The sequence below is a fragment of the Motacilla alba genome, chromosome 1 (genome assembly GCF_015832195.1).
Source record: "Motacilla alba alba isolate MOTALB_02 chromosome 1, Motacilla_alba_V1.0_pri, whole genome shotgun sequence".
Classification (NCBI taxonomy): domain Eukaryota; kingdom Metazoa; phylum Chordata; class Aves; order Passeriformes; family Motacillidae; genus Motacilla; species Motacilla alba.
In genome coordinates, this window is record NC_052016.1 from 60,657,294 (window position 1) to 60,675,958 (window position 18,665).

At 44.7% G+C, this 18,665-nt stretch overlaps 1 long non-coding RNA gene across 2 annotated transcripts; it reads left to right on the top strand.

The window, feature by feature from the left end:
• Window positions 1-8,966: 8,966 nt before the first annotated feature.
• Window positions 8,967-18,201, top strand: LOC119702343. Of its 2 annotated transcripts, XR_005257337.1 has the most exons (4): window positions 8,967-9,058; window positions 9,139-9,292; window positions 16,403-16,864; window positions 17,529-18,201. It is a non-coding gene; the product is annotated as an uncharacterized LOC119702343 (long non-coding RNA). The 2 variants fall into 2 exon arrangements; XR_005257336.1 differs by having other exon boundaries at window positions 9,012-9,292.
• The last annotated feature ends 464 nt before the right edge of the window (window positions 18,202-18,665 follow it).

The window sequence follows — 18,665 nt, forward strand, 5'->3', positions numbered from 1 at the left end:
CAAGCACATAATCAGTAACCAAAGGATAATATTTTTAAAAAACAATTTTTTTTTTGGGGGGGGGGGGGGGCAAGCTTCTTCCCATTGTCAGCATTTCTGCATGATTCCTGTTTACCTTTTGCTAGGGAGTAATTTCACAGTCAGCTTCAGCTAGTTCATCTTCCAGAAACCCAAACTGAAACTTAAAATAAAATTGACTTATAAAAAGAACTCCAAAATATGCCCAACGTAGGAAAAGAAAGGAGGGAAAGGTTTGCCTTGAACCCTGATAAAGAGGTGAAGTGTAATACTACCCTGCTCCCTATTTACCCAGTCCAACAGGCAGCTGTGTTTGGTCCAGCCAAGTGAAAACAGCAGCAAAATGTTCCTGTTTATATTGGGGCTCCTTTAAATCTGTTTTGGCGGCTGTTTGCTTAGCTCTAATTTATCAGAAAAACGAGACACTGGGAAAGAGTGGTTCCAGTGGAAAACCTTGAGGCAGGGATTTTTGCAGGCATCAGTGGTGCCCAAAAAAGCTATCCAAGTCTCAGCCAGAGCCGGGCATTGCTGATCTCCACACACTGAATCTGCAGGAATTTGGGAGGTTAAAGGCTGGACAAAAGCAGAGGTTGTAAAAACAGGACACTTGCCTCCTGTTTTGTGGACATGCTTGTGTTAGCATCTTTCTCTCCTACAGAAATCTTCCATCTGCCTGTGTTAATTATGACCCACCAAGAGCCAGGCTGGCCCCAGCAAGTCCCCTCACCACAGACTCCATCTGGACCATTCCTATCATCTCAAGTTGATGGTGTCTTTTTAAATGCAGCCCCAGTCCTCATGCAGGTAGGAAAAAAATCTGGCAAACAAACAAACAAACAAAAACTCTTCAATTCCTTTTCCCCTACTATTCGACCTGTCAGAACATCAGCACTGGAGAAACTGGATACTTTTCATTTCAGCAAGGGGAAGGAAGGCACTTTTATCACCTTTTCACATCATGACTGAGGGTAAGTAAATAAATAAATAAGAAAATGAAATGTTTGAAGTTGAGTGAATCCTCTGGAGGTGCTGCAATTTGTCCGATTACATGAAGGTTTTCTGAGACTTTTGAAACATTTTCAGATTAAAGACTTTCTTGGAAACTGATGTCATCCTCTCCTTTTACCCAAGGACTGTAAAATATAGCCTGAAATTCACTGTGGTTGGACAACAGAGAAAGAGATCCCCACCCCAGGATGTCATTATAGAGTGCACCCTCAGCAAATTTGCAGGTGCCATCAAGCTGACTGGTAAAGCTGACACACTGAAGGACGGGATGCCATCCAGAGGGACCTGGACAACCCCTGGGAGCCCTGGGGAATATCATGAGGTTCCACAAGGCCAAGTGCAGGGTGCTGCACCTGGCTTGGGGCAACCTCCAGCATCTACACAGGCTGGGGGATGAACAGATCGAGAGCAGCCCTGCCCAGAAGGACTTGGGGTGCTGGTGGGAGAGAGGCTGGACACAACCCAGCCATGGGCACTCCAAGCCCAAAAAGCCAAAAGTGTCCTGGGCTGCATCCAAAGCAGTGTGGTCAGTGAGGGAGGGGATTCTGCCCCTCTGCTCTCTTGAGACCCCACCTGGAGTGCTGCATCCAGCCCTGGGGTCCCCAGCACAGGAGGGACATGGACCTCTTGGAGTGAGTCCAGAGGAGGCCCATGAAGATGATTAGAGGAATGGAGCACCTCTTCTGTGGAGAAGGCTGTGAGAATTGGGGTTGATTAGCCTGAAAAAAAGGAGGCTTTTGGGGGGACCTAACTGAGACCTTTCAGCACCTTGAGGGACCTTACAAGAAAGGAAGGGGACTTTTCACAAGAGCAATTAGTGACAGGACAAGGAGGAATGGTTTCAAACTGAAAGAGAGTTGGTTTAGATATGAGAAAAAAGATTCTTTACAGTGAGGGCAGTGAGACACTGCAACAGTTTGCTCAGTGAAATTCTGGGTCCTCCATCCTTGAAGGTGTAACGGACCAGGTTGGAGGGAACCTATGGCAGGGGGATTGGAATTAAATTATCTTTAAGGTCACTTCCAACCCAGTCCATTCTATGATTCTGTGACTCAATGACCGTCCTGTAATCTGCAGATTATAGAAGCCAGGGCTGCATATACTTGTTGGGGTAAAGTTGCTACCTAGCCTTTGTACTTTCAGTCAGTCTGTTTTGTATCTGCACTGTTAATTTTTGCTCAGAATAGTCAGCCACAGTTGTGCATAATATTGTGATTGCTACCTGCATAATCCCTGTGATTTCAGGTTATCTGAGGAACACTGTGCTATTGAGATACTGCTCAAAAATGCAAATATGCACTGTGGGAATGCCCAGAAAAGATGGTTTCCCGTCTGACTTCTATTTTTGCAAAGGAAGATAAACATTAAACAGTGGAAAGAACAAAAACATGATGGGAGTTGAGAGCATGAGGCAACAGGAGAAGATAGAAAAGTTATTTGGATGAAGGTTTTTGCAAAACAACAAATACACTTGCCTTGAAAGCCACAGACATGGTTTTCACATGACAATAGCTCTCACACAGGGGCCTCAGGCTCAATGTAATCTGATGAGGTATTTTTAGATGAGGGTGGCTATTGCTGCTATCAGAGTGTCTAACCTCAACTATCCCTTAGTGTGCCAGTTCCTTGCTTACCTTCCAAATCTCTTGCCTGGGCCTTCCCCAATAGCTCAGATTTCTTAGTCTTCTGTGTATGAGCAGATTTCTCCAAATAATTGGTGCATTCTGTAAAGAAAATCTGTGAGTTCAAAGCAAGGCTTAGACAACACAAATACACACAAACCCAGAGGTAAAAGACAGAAAGTTGGAAGACCATTTAGAAGGCATAGATATGAAAAGGTGAACAATTCCCTTTTTCTTCTCTGTCCTTTTTGTATCATTCAGACAATGTGGACTTTTTCAAGGAGATGTTTTATCCATAACTTCGTGAAGTTAACTCTGTCATTATCTTCAAACTGTGGAGAGCTTCAGGCATAAAAGGTTGTGGTCACCTAAAAGCTACTTTGCAAAGCACTCTTGGTGCAACAAAACCATCATGTTATGAAAAAGAGAAAAGGAATTCAAACCTGAGACAACTGCAATGCAACAATTCTACACTTGGAAATAATTTCCAGCAATTAATTGAGGTTCATTTACAGGTATAGGACTAGGGTCCAAAACAGGACTAGCAGACACAGCAGCTCGCTCAGTGGGGCTAAGGCCTTGCCCAAAGTGGAGAGAGGAGGGGGGGCAATGTGGCAATATGAGGTCTACACAGACCCTCTGCAAGCCAGTCTTTAGAGCAGCCTGGAACGTAAGTCCTTGTGTGGCTGGAGCCATTTCAGCTATAAAAGTTGCCACCAAACTTACATATGATTGATAGCTGATTACACCTTTAATCTTACACTGCCTGAGTCATCCTCGTCACAATTAGCACACCAAGAGCAGCTGGTAAATTAGGGGTGTAATTGTCTTAACATCCCAACAGTCAAGAAAGAGAAGAATGAAACTCCCAAATTAATCACAGTTTCCTGGAGGTGCTTCTCCTTCTCATGGATTGTGCACCTGCAATCATGAATCAACTACACCTTTTTGGTGTCCAAATTTAAGCAGAGAACATTGGTTTGGAGGCCATTCTCCAGAAAGTCAGAATGCAGCAGTGATGGAGCAGGGTCTGTGTCACACAGGGAGAGATGAGTCTATGCAAGAAAGGGTACCAAGGCATGGAAATGAGGAGCTGTGTCTGCAAGGACATGCCTTCTTCTGACACCATATTTACCAGTAGATCTCCTCTCCAGTGTTCTTTTCAAAGCTTATACAGTCCTCCCCAGCAATGTATGCAAGTATCCTCCAGAGGACACCGGTGACAGAACTGTCATCTGCCACAACAGGTTCAGTTTCATCCGTAACCTCACAGGCAGTTTATTTCAACTGTCCTGTACATACACAGCGGTGATAGATAAATTGGTGCCTGTTCTCCTTAATGGGGATGGAGCCAGTGCCTAGGTCCAGCACTATGGATCAGAGAGACTCTTCACAGGGTAATCCAGTGTCCCAAACATTGAACAGCTAATCAAACACAGGGAGTGCATCAGTCCCAGTCCTGCTGCATCTTCCCCCTCTTTGTTTACCTCCTACTGTCAGGAATGTTGATGCATTTCCTGTATAACCACCCAGCTTTTTCAGGCAAGAAAAGGGACTGCTCTTCCCTTTGAGGCTCTGGAGAACTGCTGCCAATAAAAAGTAGAGATATGTCTGGTGCTGTGGTGAACTATGAAGACAAGGATAGCATTCCTCTCCTTTCTGAGAAAACTGGGGCACCACATTCCCTCTTTAATCCCAGAGCTTTGTGATACCCTTCTTGATTTCCATAATATTTCTAAATGTTTGAGGGGTGTTTGGGATAGCTTACAATGGATGCATTTTTGTAGTCTTCCTTAGGTAAGTGTCAGTACATGAGAAACAGGATCTCTGGGCTGCACCCATCTGTTGATTCTCGCCTCTTTAACATGCTCGTATTTATCTCTATGCCAATATTTTCCACTCAATGAAAGAGCTATTTGGAATTTTACTCTAATACATTCACAGGCAACAAACATATCTACTCTCTGCCTTCAATTTGCAAGACTAAACAAGCTGACAGCTTTCTCTGTCCATTCATAGAAAAGGTCTTCTTTCCCTCAAGCATCCCACACTGTGAGAATTCTGCTTGGAGAAGCCAAGGAATTCCTATGATGTGCATAGAAAATTACCAGGCATGAAACATTTCTGAAAAATACTGTGGTTTAAGGCATCCTATAATCAGCATTTTTTACTTGATTTCTTCTTAACACATTGAGGTTACCTATTAAAATTGATAGATGTCTTAAAAAAAACCAATTCAAATTCTTAAAATAAAATTTCAATAAATGGAAAATCCATAAAATAACTGTAACATTTTTTTTAATCTAAGCCTTTTCAGTAAAATAATTTTAATAAAACACACAACCTTATGTTACAAGTCAAAATAGCATTAGTAGTTTCAATGATGCTTTAAATTAAGCTGATTTATACATGTGTTATTTAATGTCTCTAAGCAATATTTGCCTCATTTCATATAGATTTCAGGTTGCTTTTGGCAGTTTATATATAGTAGCTAACTCCTTAACACATTTGTGAATGTGATTAATTTATTTTTAGTTGTTTATGGCAAGTTAATATGTTTCAGTAAGTAGAAATGATGGTAAAATTCTCCCAAAGCATGGCAGTTACAGATGCAAGCATTATAAAGACTAAATAGTGTGTATCATCTTATAAATTTGTCCTTGAGATAATACAAAATGAGGCACAGTCAGTTAAGATATTAATCCTGTATGTTTAAAGTCCCTGACAATGAAACTATTTTATGAAATAGCTTTTAAGGCAGTTATAAGAGCGGTTCTCTCCCCATTAACACCCACACACACATTAAGCAAGCCTCCATTTCACTCCGATAATTTTAGAACTGGATAGCTTTGTTATGAAGCTGAGAAAGCAACAAACTCTGCGTTTCTTTTGTGCTGCCTGCAAAATGTGGGAGATGATCTCCAAAAGCGGGTGTCCCTTACACAAAAGCAAGCCAAAGACAGCTGGGCTTGCACCCAGGTGATGCCCCTGTGCCTCCTGGGGAGCTGCCATCATTTTATGGGAGACCATCACTGCTGAGACCCCGAGTTAACATTTTGCAAACCTTTAATGTCACAAAAATCGTCTGCTCATTGCTCATGACAGAGGTGTAACTGGGCACGAAACTGCTTGTCAAAGACTGCATCACTACTGCCATTCCAGTTCATCCTGGAGGGTGTATGTGTGTATCACATAGAGCTATAAATAAATAAATAAATAAATAAATAAATATATATATATATATATATATATATATATATATATATATATATATATATATGCACAGCCACATCTGCTTTAGAATGAAGCTCCAGTGTGAGGCACTAAAACACAAAGTGATGGTCTGAAGAGGTAAAAAAAGGGAGTGGGGAGAGGCAGACCTCGGCAAGATGTGGCTACAGCAGGCACTGCGAGTGCTTTGCCTCTTTTCTCAGCCTTGCCTACTCCTGCCAAGCTGCTGTGCTGCCCCCGCGGATCCCCCGTTTATGGCTCTAGAGCCAGGACGCTGTAGGTACAGCTTAGGTGAGCACCTAACTCCCAGTGGAGCTGGAGCAGGAACTGGATCTTCAGACTTAGCTCCCTCTGTCCTTCTCCCCCCCTCCCTCTCTCCTCTCCCCCTTCTCCTTTGCTCTTACAACTCATTAACTCCCTGATTCCAAGCTTGGTCCCAGCAGATTCTCACAGAGGCAGAGCAGCAGCTGAGCTGCACAGATAATTTGTGTGTTATTATCTAAAAGGAATTGCTGCTGATCGATTGACAGGAGGGCAAACTAAGAGACAACAAATTCTCCCCTCCTTTCTCTTCCTTCACTCCCTCCCCTGTCCCTTCTTTTGGGCAGTAAGAGGGAAATGGCTTGTGCCACTCAACGAGGATAAGGCACCAATGCGGGTAATGAAAATGTACACAATTGTGTGATACAAGATGAAAAGCTGAGGCACAGAAGCATTCAGGCTTAAGGGAAAGCCTGGCTCGTGGCTCACGGGTATTCAGAGGAGATCCTCAGCGCCTGCAGCTGGTGCTGCCTGGTTTCATTCGCTTGCAGATGAAGCAAGTGTTGCTGTGACAGACCGGTGGTGCCAGAGCAGAGCGGCTGCGAGGTCTGTGCCCCATGCATTGCTGTCACACCCCCCGGGACCCCTCTGCTCCTTTCCTGGCCGTAACAAGGAGGGCTATCTGGAGAAACTATAGTGCATTTATGCCTGTGTCCGTCTCAGAGTTTGTAGTGACAAAACCAGCAGGATAACCTCTTCAGAGAAATACCACCAACAATGCTAGAGCTGCTGGGTACACAGAACAGCTGTGGGATTTTTTCAGTTAATGGTTCAGGTGCTCCTGAGGCCCCATGTAAACCCCATTTTTCTCTATGCCAGGATAAGATTCCACTGTCAGGAGAAGCTCCAACATAACCACAGCACTGAGGAGAGGTCGCGTCTCTAGAGCATTAGCTGCCACAAAAGCTGTCCCAGGAAGAGCCACTGGTAACCACTGGTTCTGCTGGTTTTTGTGCTGGTGTCAGCCAAATCTCTTCAGGATAGCACAAGAAGAATGGGTGCAGAGGGGAGTAACTTTGCTTCACCAGAGGCTGGAAGGTGAACACAGAACAGCAGGGTGGGAATCAGATCTGGAAACTCAGCAGAGCAAATAAATTAGCATCCTGTCCCCGGTGGGAAAAGTGTTCCCATGCTGCTTACAAAGCCTACAGAGAAAATGGGTATTTCTGGGCCACTGCCCTGTGCAGGAAGGGATGGAGGGCAGCCAGCTCAGAAGGAAACCCTGCAGAGCCAGCGGCTGCCTCTGAGCGGAGGAAGTCCCTATCGTGGTGGGCCTTGCTCTGCCCTCATGGGCATAATTATTTACACTCTTCATTTCCTGATGTTTGCTTTAGAGTAACAGATAGATGCACCACATGATATTTACTCATGTTTTGCCTTGGTGCCAAGTACTATTACCCCATATTCTCTGTGTTGAAACGTAACAGGGACACCACCTGCTTGCTGAAGGTGCTTTATTCTCCCAGTGCACAAGACAGAAAAAAAGCCAGATTTTTTTTCTGCAGTCTTACACACAGGAGGATGAGCAAAACCCCACCCAAGCAGGATTGCACTTCAGCAGCTCTTAAGCACATCCGCTTCACAGCAGCATGTGCTTAAATGATTTGCTAAATCAGGACCTTCAAATGGAGCCAAAGGCATCTCAGGAAAAAGGTCCCAGGGCCAGCAATCAGACGGGGACTAGCCAGGTCCAAATTTTTTGTGTTAATGATAGGAAGGTATTTTATCTACTAGCGCATTCTTTCAAGTCATACACATAACTCTTCCACAAGTAATCCACAAGGTCAAAAAAGCATTTTGCAAAGCTTCCAAGATGCAAAGACACAATAAGAGGAAATAATCATTTTTTCCATTAAATGGCAAAAACAGAAAGAAGGGTGCCACTTCTCTGGAAATCGCATTGGTTCTCCTGCTCCTCTGAGGCTCTTCTAGGAAACAGGACTGGGTTCCTTCGGTTCCCTTTGAAGAGGAAAATGTCACTGAATTTCAGGCCATTCATTTGCACAGACGAAAGACAAATATTTTCCTGAACTTTGACTACCTGAATCAGGGAAAAAAATGTTTATAAACAGACACTGATGTTATTGATGACATACTTGGCTGAAATCACAAAGGCTTATCAGTATTCAGGGGCTTCTGAAGTAGGGTTTGTAAATGTCTAATATGTGTGTAAGGGAGCTATTTCCTGTAAATCAATGTACCTTACTTTAGACTTCAGCTTAATAGCAAACATACCCTCCAAAACAAATGACACAATCATCGCTTTATCTCTACATGAACTCTGTCCTATACCATTCTGTTCTTTTGTCTTTTTCTTTCAGCAGAAAATTTGTACTCGTCATAAGCTTCAATTAAGGTAAATGAACACTATAAATCTGGAATCCCCGAATGCATAATCAGCAAACAAAGGCTGGTTTCTTGGATGTTTTTATTAAGAGGATGTACCTTAATGAATAGATAGCAACAAATGCTAGAGATAACAACAGCATGGCAAAGTGGGGACTTGCTTTATGTGGTTTTGAAGAGTGCTTATTCTGATAATTTAGGCGACCAGAAGAATAACATGGAGCAAACACACTAGTTCAGAGATCAGGGAGAGAAAACAACCCCATTTCTTCTTGTCCTTCAGACCACAGAGGGCAGATGGGCCGAGTTTCTGTATTCTGGGTTTCTGTTATTAGCAACATTTTCATGGCCAGTCCCCCTGCCAAGTGATGTAAACAAACAATATCCTGAACTTGTTGGAGCCCAGCCAGTTTATCAGACCTTCATGTGCCCTTGTCTATCTTTCAGAAAATGTGGAAAGCACACTGTTGGCCAAGCAGCAGAAGCTGATTGAACTGGCTCTCACGCCACTGGTGAGCCTGGTCCACAACTCTATCTTGCCCTTTCTTTCCAAGCCAGTACCAGGATCTAACACACATCATTTGTCCTACAGAGCTTCTGCAGTAGACCTGTAGTGTCATTTCTCAGGCACGAAGTCGGCAGAAGGCAGTTTGTCTGTCTCTTTCATGGCTCACAAGGTGTCCAGCTGAATCACCATAAAGTGGGAGCCTCCAACGCCGTGAGCTGTCCCTGTTCTATGAACTGAGGTAAGCGAGCAGCCCAGCCTTGCTCTCCTGCGGGGACTGGCACATCACAGGGTCCCTCGGGAGGCTGACCCTTGGGCTCTGCTCACCGTCACATGCACCAGGTGGGGCAGGTAAATATGTGGTGGGGTGCTCTTTGGACGAGAGCTGTTTGCCAACCTTTAGAAGAGATTGAGGCTCTTGTTTCACAACTGAAGGGGGGAAACTGAAAACATTTGGGAGTTGGCCCTGTCTGAGTACACACATCTCTCTATCTAAAGGGAATGTCTTCAGTAGTGTCTTCATCAGTAACGTAGCGTTACACAGAAACCTCTTACACAGAGCAAAAGATAAAAAACTCACCCCAACAAGCAGTCAGGACTTAAGATCACTTTGAGATTTATGAATTTGAAATTATCTTCTCAAATTCAAAATGGCTGCCCAGAGAGAGGGAGGAGATAGCCTGGACCATCTCACACATCTACAACACTAACCAGGCAGAGCAGAAAATAAACCAGACCTCTCTGAGCAGGTGTGTATGGAACCTCCCTGCCAGCACTGCTTGCCTGTGTGGATTCTCTGATGTCCACACAAGAATGAGTTTATCATCTATCACCTCCCTTCATGATAATTCTCATTTAAAGGGAAGAAAATCACTGGATTCACACATTATGGAGACAGGAAAGACAAACACATGCCTGTAAATTTTCTAAGGTTATGTATTGACCTTAGGAAAAAAGAGTAATTTATCTGCTAGAGTAGAAGATGGTACAGCAGCTATTCCTAAAATCAGAAGTGCTTACTGAAAATCCTAGCAGGATGTATTCCATTAGCTAAGAGGAATCTTTGCCATATATCTTCACCCATACAAACAGAGGATTTGCCTGCTTCTCTCCCTGATGAGCACAAACACATGCACAGCTCCCCACTTCGTGATGTCACTAAGATCAAAGACAGAATCTCCCTGCACTTGAGTGGAGCAGTTGGGTGCACAGTGAGCTCCTGTCCAGCCATGCAATGTGAGAGAAGGTCATCAGCACGGTGAACCAATGTAGTTAAAATCCACACACACTTCCTTGTCTAAACCCTCCATGCATTTCATGCAGCATGGATGCAGGACAGCCACCTCCTGGAGAACACCATGTGTTTGTCCATGGGAGGGTCACCATCATGGCAAGGCATCACACTGCCCTGCTGTGCTAACACTGCACTGAAGAGCAGGACATGCAGCACCATCCTTTAGATCTTCCATTCTTTTCACCACACACCTGTTTTTGTGCCATTAACCCAATGAAAATTTGTCTCAGCGAACACCAGGGACACTTCCCCCGCAACATGGCTGGGACAAGAAATCCACTGGGCCATGAGTCACCCAGAATCTATGAAAACTCCTTTCATCAGGAACTTTGGCCACGATTTTGCATGGGTCTGAAATTCACCATTCAGGGGATGGCTGCAGTGTGCTGTGCTGGGACAGGGAGGGAGATGGACCAAAACATCCTGGGCCTCTGCTCCTCCTGCCAGCTGGGCACTACTGGAGCCATCCTTGGGTCTGGGAAAATCTAATTCTCTGTCAGGTAAGTGTGCTTGAAGGCCTGAAACTCTCCTTTGTGAGGGCTCCATGCATGGCTGAGGTCAGGCTTGAGGTAGCTGGGAGAGTTAGGAGCTCCTTCCCTTGCTGCAAGCTCAGTGAGAGGGATTTTCTCCATAATATCTGAGTGCTGCTTTATAATAAGAAACTAATTACTTTAAATGAAGTGAGGCTCAGTGCAACTAGAGAATTAAATGTAAAGTATAATCATGCCTTGTATCGACAGGACAACAAGTAATTGGCTACTTTCCTGCAATTTTCATCTCAGCTCACCTTGGTATGCAGTCACTTCACTGTTTTGCCTCAAACTTTGTTTCTGTGCCAAGTTAATAAGGGTGCAATCTTTTCCATTAATTTTAAGAGGTTTTGGAGCAAGCCCTGCACATGTGGGAATTACAGCTGCAGTGTGATGGTGCTGCCTGCTGTCTCTGAAGTTTTCATTCACAGAGCTCATCGCACCCCAGTCCACAGGCAGGCAGCCAGAAATGCACTTGTTAGCTCCTTGTAGATACACCTGCGAGGTGATTACAGCAGCACAAATGGATTTTTGTGAACTGGTAGTCACTGAAAAAGCCAGTGCTCTTCACAGATGAAGGCCACTGGGTCTGACCCAGTAAAGCAAACTAAGGTCAGATCAAACCATTCAACTCTGTCAGTTCATGAGAGTGTTTCAGCAGTGCTGTGTGTGGTACCATTTAGTGAAATGAAGAAATTAATATATTTCTAATGGTTAAAAGAAACTGGTTATTCCTTTTCTATTCATACTCCAGGGTACTTTGGGCTTCTCCAGGTTTACTACCTCTGTCTGCTTGGAAAATTTTGAACCTGCCTTGGCTGTTTCCTTGAGCAATGTGGCAACAACCATCTGGGGAATACTTTCAGCTACTGATCCTGGTGTCTACTTCTGGAGTAATTTACTGAATAGATAATATTTCAGTAATCACTGAAGCAGACCCTGGTCCCCAGCTGCCGGTTTACAGATCCTATGGATTTTCTGTCCTCATCTCTCAGTTAATGTTTAAATATTGAATAGTTATTCTTTATTGATAAATATTTAAGTGAGAGAGGTGTACTTCTTAGGGCTCTTACAAGCGAGATGGCAGAGGAGAATTAAAAAGAGAGAAATTGATTTGAAGCCAAATGTAAATAACAGTGAGGGTACGACCTGAGTCTCTTATCCCTTGCATGAACAGCCACAGAACTCTAGAATTAAGGAAGAAGACTACAGCAGTGTAGGCAGCCAACACCTCTGAGGGTATTTGTTGGTTCGTTTCTTAGGCAATGTCTCTGGGATCCACCCAAGGCAATCAGACACATATTTCTAGAAGGACAGAGACCCTATCTGTAAATGGGAACATCCTGCCATGCCTTACTGCAGCTGTTCCCTGCCAAGAGGAAACAGCCTCAAGTTGTTCCAGAGGAGTCTTAGATTGGATATTAGGATTGTCAAGCAATGGCACAAGCTGCCCAGGGAAGTGGTGGAGTCACAGTCCCTGGACACATTTAGAAGATGTGCAGATGTGACACTGGGGGACAGGGTTTAGAGGTGGTCTTGGCAGTGCTGAGTTAATGGACTGAACAATCTTTAAGATCTTTTCCACCCTAAATGATTCTATGATGCTATGGCAACACTAGTGGCTTTTCCGTCCTCTTCCCAGGCATGAAATTAGGAGGAGCTCCATCTCCTCTTTCCTCTAGCTGATTATGGAGCTTTCTTGGCCTTTCCTTGCCACTATTAGCTTTTCCAGTGTGCTGGGATTTGTATTGATTTGGGTCTCAGTTTCAAAACATAGTGGCCCTGACTACAAGCGTGTTGCCGCATCTGTATTTGTAAACATGCTGAAAGGTGCACAGGATCGTGTCTCTGGACACAGCTGAGCATCTCATGGTTCTGTGGAACACAACAAGAAGAGGAAAGAGCAAGACATCTCATATATGGTTAATAATTCATGTAGAGGTCTAAGGGGGAGACAGAAGAAAAATGGTTCTCATGAGCAGATCTGGTCAGGACCAGTAAGACTGCGGTTAAATTTACTCCCTATGGGATATTTGCTTTGGTACTTGAGCACAAGTATGCAGGTATACTTTTCCTTTGAACTGTGCCTCAGCCATGTGCTTGGAGCCACCTTCACCTGCCCTCTGCCTCTTCAGTGCCTGGAAAGTGGGACAGCTTCAGCTGAGAAGAGCATAACCCTGCCCAAAAAGTAGTCAAGGCAGTTGCAGCACTGCAGGAGAAGATGCTTTCAGCTCAGAGCAGGCAGGGAATAGAAGATATCTGCCCATTCTTTGGCCTGTAAAATCAGTCCAAGGCCCCTTGCCAACTTCTCACCACCAAGATGTGATAGAAATGGAGTTTCTTGATTCCAGCTTGATTTTATCTGACTTCTTCTTTCACACACGAAACATGGCCAGCTCTACGGCTACCCAAGGACAGAGAGCCAGCTGCTAAATGGGATTTTACATCTTAAATTTATTCATGGGAGCAGATTAGTGAATTAGTCATATTTTTTTCAAGTGCGGTCCATAGTATCTCAGAGTCTCAACTGTAAAAAACAGGATAGTTCCTAGCTTTTGGAACTCTTTGGTAAAGAATGAATTTCTTGTGAGGAGTGTGAAGTCAAAAGTGAAAACTGTGCTTTGGTGTATGAACACACATCTCAGTGAGTTCCTGGGATAGAGGTGTTAATAGGTGCCATGGATACAATAAAGCAGAGGACTTGCTTCCTGGTGAAGTGATATTTCTTTCTGTTTATTCATATTACACTTATTATAACACTATCAGCATGAAGACGGTTATAATAATGAGGGCAGCAGAGATAAGATCATGTGCCTGCACAGGCTGCTGGTACCTTGCACACAGCTTGATCCTATTCAAAGGCTTAAACATACTTAAATCCTCTCCAAATCCTTTATCACTTTAAGCCTCTTATGACTTTAATGCTTCAAAAACACACCCTGGATCACTCAGCCTGACAAACTGGAAAGAGAAGAAAAGCTGGGATTTTTGTGGCACCTGGGGCTTGTGCTGTGCACACCTAGCTCAAGGTCCTCAGAAAATCCTCAGTGGCCAGGCAGGATCCCCCTGGGACCTGCCAGGAGGAGAAGGAGGAGGCTCCCTGACCCCTGAGGAGTGGGATGGTGCTGGGCATCACGGGCATGGGAACACGTTCCTTTCTGGGAGAAATGAGATGTGAGTGGGTTCATGGTGCCCACTCTAATGAAAGCCTCTGCATGGCAGTGGGCTGTTTGAAAAGGACAGTGTTCCTTTCATGCTGCCACCCCTTATCTTGGAACAGGACAGTGCCAGAGATCCATGTCACCAGTGTTTTAGGGTAGCAATTGCAGGGGTGTAGGGTTTGTTTTCCAGAATGTGTGCTCACCCTGCTTGGTGTGACAGAGACCCCACACTGGCTAGAGCCTGTAGCTTTGACTGGAATATAAAGAAAGAAAAATGACAGCAACAATGTCACTCTTTGGAACTGGAGCTTGCTCTGCAGGGAGATCTCTTTTTACCTCTAAAGTTTAGGTATTGTGAGCTGAGGGAAGGCATTAATATCCACCATGGTTCTTTTTTCAAAGACAAAACAAGAGGTTGGTAGGTTTGAATTCAAAGGATGCTTTTAAAGTGTTCTTTTGCAGTATATTTTGTTGTATATATCCACCAAGTGTGGGAATAAAATATCATACTTAAGGGTTTACTCATCACGCAGCTTCCCTTGTTTCAATGAAAATAATTGATCCCAGACATGTACATGCAATAGTGCTTTGCAAGGAAACACATACTGTACCAAATGCTGCATACTGTACTCAGATTAGAACTTTGTGTCAACTCATGTGAATTATTTGCAAGGCAAAATACAGAGGAATTCTCTCCAGGGTAACACCGAGGTTACAGCAGTTCATTTCGCAAAGACAAATCAGCTTCTGGGCTGGGGAAAAAAAAAAAAGAGCTTTATGATCTGCTTGTGGGGCTGTTCTGGTTCAAATGTTCAGCAGCAAATGCTAACAAGAAGAGTAAGACGCATGTCAGAGATCAGCAGCAGTGACCATTTCCCAGCTCACACTGCAGACGGCGTGCTGGGGACGAGCTCCCACTGTGGCTGAGCAGGGACCGGGCACACAAGTGATGCTGAGCTCTGACTGCACAGCAGCACTGGGGACGCAGCCTGGGCTCCCTCCCTCCTCTCCCCATCACCTCCCCACCCCAGCCTCCATGCAACTGTGGCCCAAAGTAACTGAGAGTGACAGGGCTGCTGGGACGACAGGGCGATGGCACCCACACAGCCTTCCTACTGCCAATGACAGACATGCATCAGGAGGGAGCAGCATGTTTTTGGGTTAGGTGCTACCTCCCCACCCCTGCCTGCTCTCATGACAGCACAGCCTTTCAGTCTGCAAGTTCAGACTGCCTGATTCACCCCTAAACTTGTACCATCCTGCAAAACCCTCTTATGTTGTCAAGGCAGACCTCACAGAAATTGCTCTGTGGGCTAATGCTCGTAGCTGCCACGTACATCAGTGACAGCATGCATCTACCAGCCCAAACTAAGCACCTGCCAGAGGCATCTGGACCTAAACTTTTATCAGCTAATTTGATTTTTTACCCCAGGACACCTCAGGTCACATACAAACCTCATACAGGACAGCCTCATCTGAGAAGCCTCTTTAGTGCTCTGAAATGCCAACTTCATACAGTTCAGATCCCCAAAGCTATTTGGGCTGTATTTGGGGGAAATTGCATCCCTGCCTCCTTAGCCTTGTATCACACTGCTCCTCATGGTAAAGATGAAGTGCTATGTTAAGTCTGACCCCTACCCTGCCCTCCATCCTGTTGGGAATTTGTCTCAGAGAAGCCCATGAACTCATCCACATCCTTCATACCCTGTGAATGGAAGGGCAAAAAGTGCAAAAGGATCTGCAGTGCTTCTCAGGGCCAGAGGGTGCCTCCACAGGCACTGAGGGTCACAGTTACAAGCTTGCTGTCCAACAGCAACAAATCTTGGGAGCTATAGGGTCCACAGCACTGCACAGCCAGGTTTGATGTGCTCCAGCAATGACCATGACCAATTATAAGTAGCAAATTTGGGGAAATTTAAATTTCCCTGAATTACTTAACATTTACATAGTCTTTCTGATGACAGCCAAAATAGATATGGAGAGGGTTTTTTTGTTTGTTTGTTTTCTTAAACTTTAATTTGCTGTTGTTGTCATTGTTAGGGTTTTTGTTTGGGTTTGGTGGGGTTTTGGTTTGGTTGATGTGTTGGGTTTTTGGTTTTTATTTTGTTTTGTTTTATGTTATGTTCATGTGCTTGTTTTGTCTTAATTTCCATTCCTGCGTTCTGTTTTTCCAACACTGGGAGACAGTCCACCCTTGCAATATTTCTGATGTGACTTACACCCAAAGGAGCTGTCTCCAGATGATGGAGACTTCCAGCTTCCTAGGCAATTCAGCACATGAACTACAGATTCACATTACCTTCCGTTGTTAATCAACAGCCCAAGAAATCCCAGCATTTGAAGATGAACAAACAAATCCTTTACAGGTTGTCCCAGAGAAAGGGAGAAGTCCATGAGGGGATACTGCATAGCCCTGTGCATGGAGTTTGCAGAGGAGAACAGCATCACAAACCCAAAGATGTGCCTGTCATGCAAGCTTGTCCATCTCCAGGAGAATTGGCACTATCCTCTGTACCACGTGTGTTGACACCCAATAATCTGATCCTTTAGTACTCTCACAGCTTGAGAAATCTACCTGTGTCCATCTTCTGAGCTTGGTTCTGAGGATCAAGTCTGTCTGTATGTATCTTTGTAAGACTTTAGCACTGTTGTTTGTTTTGCCTCTGTGTGTGTGGGGACATGCACATCTTTTTTTTTTTTTTTAAATTTTTTTCTTTCATTCTCTCTGACCTTACATAACGAACTTCTGGAGCCAGAGGAAGAGAAAATTCTTGCATCACCTGTAGACATGAAAATCACCTTCACCAATGTCATGTACAAACAAACAGGTAAAATGATGGCACCCTCTGTCAAACTAGATTTTTCCATCACAGCTGTGTGCTGAAGGGGGTCTGGGTGGGAGGGATGGACATGTCACTTTCTACCTCTGGTCTGAACTCCTGCTGTGATGTGTGAAAGAAATCAAGGAAGGGAAAAGCATCTGGCTGTTTTCCTGTATTTAGACATCTTGTGTCTTTCTCAAGCTGATTGAAGCATCTGCACGTAGAGCCACTGCCACTTGAGCAATCTGTCTCTGGGACAGCCCCAGGGGTGTTCGTGACCTGTGTGTGCTGGGGCTGTGTGACCAGGGTTTGCACAACCTGGGCCAGACAGCTCCTTGCTGCAGAGCAGGGTGAAGCAGATATTGTGAAATTCATCTGGGTGGCAGTAGGCTGAAGGCAAGTGAGACCCTCATTTCTCATCTCTTACCTCTCCTGGACACAACCCAGCTCCCTGTCTGGCCCTGCATTCCTCTCACATTGGGGCTTACTCCTGAAGAACTGCTACATCAAACCCAGGATACAATGGCATAAACATGGTGAAACCAGAACCACTGACCTCCCCAGCAGCCCCTTTTCTCCCTCTTTGATCACCCATCAAGTGCCAGGCAAGTTTTATTGCAAATATCTGTTTTCTAAAACTGACTTGACCATTCATTCTTTCCATTTCTAGAAATCAATGAGAAATGGAGAGCTTGGAGAGAGGCTCTGACCACTTCATGCTGCTGCCAGCAGCTCTGGTAAGCCACTTGGACCTGAAGCAAGCACAAGGACATCTCGTCCAGCCTCCTCATCCCAGAAGCCACAAAAGCTCCTGCAGGATGCTAAAACAACCTTGGAGACTTCTGTAGCAAAGACTCAGACTCTTAGGGACTTCACTTGTACCACACCCAGAAAGAAGGAGGACCCTTCTACATATTTGGCTCCTACAGTGCAGGCAGGTCAAGGCCAAAGTTGCTGAGAAATAAAACCAGCCCATTCCACTGTCCAACAGCCAAAGACAATATGATGGCAATAGAGATGCATCTCAAATATTTGGAAACAAGAACTTTCTCCTAAATTGTACTAATAATTTTTCTGCAAGAAGTAAACTTAACTTGTCCTCTTCATTGGCAGCCGCAGCTTAGGAAGCTTCCCTTGTGTCTTGGTTTGCATTGTGCTTTCTTCCAGGGCTGGGTAGACAGGTGTATTTTAAACTGGGATTAAGAAAGGCAAGACGTCTGAGGTCAAGAAGATTAGCAGTGAAATTTTGTTTAGCTAGACAGATCACTGACTACACTGTACTGCAAGAGCTCCAGTTCAGCTGGCCTGGCCCAGCTGTTGAGGTAACAGGCAGTCTTGCACCTTTCAACAATGCTGTGGGTTTATTTCCCAGCAGAAATACTTGAACTCTGTCCAAGTGAATACTGCCTCTCACTTTTCCCCCTAGCACAGGAGGACAAGCAGGCCTGCTTGGACGGGAGCTCACATTTCTTCCTGCCTTGCTCTCCGAAGGCATGTGAGCTCAGCCGCGTCTTGTCACTCCAGCCTCTGCGGGCCTGAGCCTCCAGGGTTAAGAGACTTCAGGACCACACAGAACCAGATGCTACATTAGATGGATGAGTCCAAAGCTGGGGCTAACACTGAGAACTGTGCAGTGGGAAAGCAGATACTGCATTAGCTGAGTGCCATGATGCTTTCAAACACTCTGATACCATGATGCAGGGGCCTGTGTTTTATAAGCACAATTTGAACACTTTAGTGAGATATTTTGCAAAATTCTGCTAATCTGTTGCAGTATCACCTATGTGTTTCATCTTCTTTTAATCAG